Source organism: Sarcophilus harrisii, chromosome 3 (genome assembly GCF_902635505.1).
Source record: "Sarcophilus harrisii chromosome 3, mSarHar1.11, whole genome shotgun sequence".
NCBI lineage: Eukaryota > Metazoa > Chordata > Mammalia > Dasyuromorphia > Dasyuridae > Sarcophilus > Sarcophilus harrisii.
The window spans coordinates 602,006,092-602,009,210 of NC_045428.1; positions in this window are offsets into that span (position 1 = coordinate 602,006,092).

Sequence of the window (3,119 nt, forward strand, 5' to 3'; positions counted from 1 at the left end):
CTCAACCAGGGAAATATATAGCATAAAAGAGTATTAAATAATATCATGAATAACATTTAATTTTAAATTTGTTAATAAAAGTCCGATGAATGGACTACAGCGCGAATGACTTCCTGAAGAAGTCATTTGTTGTGTTGTGTTCAAGTTGAATTTATGTCAGGGATGGAATGATATTTACATTTTATATTTTCAAGACGAATATTGTAATTGAAGTTATTATAAAATATTTTTATGTAAAAACTGGTAGTTTATTGCAGGATATTTTATGTGCTTTGGGGATATTTGAAAAGATAACCATATTTATTGCTTCTTCAGTTTGGGTATTACTTACAAAACAAAAATAAACAATACGATCCTTTGAGAAACAAATAAAAAATCTAGAATTATATGATATCTTTCAATAGATATGTTGTACTTTATACAAGGTTTTTTTTTTTCATATCTATGTGTACTAAAAACTCTGCAAATATTAGCAGGAGTTTTTTTTTAATACCATTAAATGTTTATCAGTAATTAAATGCACATGTCATATACAATGGGGAATCTTTCCCATTAAATATAAAAATTACACTTGGATATTTATTCTTCTTATTTTCATTTGATATAGTTGTGGAATTATTACCAATAGAAAGCAGAAAAGAGATCAAAATTGAAGGTATATGTTTAGGTAAAGAGATTATAACAGTATCTACATTTGCTGATAATGTAAGTGTTTACTTAAGTCCTGGGGAACCTGCCAAGATATTAAGACAATTTATGAAAGATTTCATGTTAAAAAACTCCCCAAATTTATTACTTTTGTAAGCAATACCCAAACTCAAGAAGCAATAAAAATGGTACCTTTTCAAATATCCCCAAAGCACATAAAATATCTGGCAATAAAGTACCAGTATTTAAACTACCTGAAGATCCCCCACCCACCATTGACCTTCAATTATAGTGACTGGGGGTGGGGAGAGACTGGTTCACAATCTAAACTATCCTAGGTATGAAGAATAAGGAAACAGAGATTAATGAATACAAAATCATAAAAGCATTCCCAACCTTATTTGGTATAACTATTGCTGTGGGAACATCTCACATTAGCAGTTTGGGGATGGAGATTTGGAGTTCCCGTTTCCAAGTCAGATGATTTTTGGTAAATGAAACTGAGGCCTTGGGTTCAAAGAAATTTATCCTAGTGACACTGAGAAGACTTCACCCATCACATTCAAGGATAAGAGTCTACCATTTGCTAAATCTATTGAAGTAGATGTTGAAACTGAGGTGAAGAAAACTGTTAAAAAGTGAAATGCATTAAAATAAATTTAAGTAAAATAACTGAAGATACTTAACTTTGTATTTATTTTTGAAAATGTTAAAATTCCATTTGGGTAAAAAAACCAAATGAAGTAAAATATAAATTAAATCTAAGAAGTTTAAATGTGGAAGTAATAAAAACTTAAGACAATGAAAAAAGAATTACAGCTTGGTCAAATAAACATCCACCCACAATTTGTTTTTTATAAGAAACATATTAATAATCCCCCATCTATAAATAGAATAAAAATAAAGGATTGGAAAATTTGCTATTAAGTGAATCAAAAAAAAAAAGTAGGAACTGTGGTCATGCCTTAAAAAATATAAAGAACAAATGTTTATAACATAAGGAGCATTATATAGAGAGACTACATTACCCTAGAAGAAGCTCATAGACAATACACACAAACAAATATTAAAATGATATTTTCTCAATTGTCTTAGTAGTTAAATTCCTACAAGAAATATTAATATAAGTATAAAATGTATAGGCGATCACAAAGCAATGACAAGGAACTTTGTTGTCTCTTGTTCTCTAACTTTTGGATGAATTGTATAAATCCACAGAGATACTGCAAACACTTGTAAAAATTCAGAAGCAATAAAATGAATTATTTATTGACCATAACAATAAAAATGATAAATTGGTTTGTGTATTAGGAAAAAGGCTCAAGATCATGTAAAGACTTAACAATGAAATCCTAAATAATAGGGGGCCAAAGAAGAAATCAAAGAAGTAATAATTATACAAAAGAAAGTAATGAGAAGCCATGCCACTCTATAGAATGGTTGAATCGAGTCACAGCTCTGACAATAGAGCATTACTGTTTCATTTTTCCTACCTGCTCTCCACTCTTGTCAATTTCCTATCCTGTCCTATTATTCAACCTAATAAACATGAGGGAGTTCTTCAGAATGGTTTTAATTTGCATTTCTTTAATAAATAGTAACTTAAATCATATTTTCATATGATTAAAGATAGCTTAGACTATGTCATCTGTGGCTGTTCATACTTTATAATCAATTGTTCATTGAGGAATGGCTCTGAAGTTTATAAATTACATTCAGTTCTTTATATGTTTGAGACATGAGGCCTTTATCAGGGAAACTTGCTTCAAAAATTTGTTTTTTCACAATTACTTTGGAAAACAGTATTTGCCTTCAATTTGGATCCTATTTTATTCTTTTCTCTGTTTTCTTTCTTCAGATAATCTGATGAAAGAATTTTTTAAAAATCTTATTCTTCTCCAGTCTGCCCTTCTTTCTATTACTCCCTTTTCTTCTCTTATCCCCTTCTCCAATTTCCTGTAGGATAGGATAGAATTTTATACCCAATTGTGTGTGTATGTTATTCCCTCTTTGAACCAGTACTGATGATAGTGAGGTCATTCCCTTGTAGGCACCACTTCCCCCACCACTATAAACGCTTTTTATTCTCTCTTTTATCTAACATTGACCACAAAGCAAGGTGCTCACAATAGTTACAGGAGGAGATAATAGCAATAATGATAATACTTATTATTATTATTACTCTTACTAGCAACAATGAACAAAAATAAAATTCATAGTCTTTCCTGGTGTTTTAGCATTTCAATAAGTTGTTTCTTAAAACTTTAAGTTTCAGATTCTCTTCTCAGCCACCTTTAGACTGATGTAATGGGGTTGCCCAAGTCTATGCCCCAGTGGACATTCTTAATAGTTATCATGGCTCCTCCGTAATGGGAATGTGGGAAAGGTACATTAGGGAACAGATGAAAAAAGGATGAGTGAGAGGAGAAGAGCAGAAGTGGAAAATTCCTTCACAAAAGGTGCCCAAACCC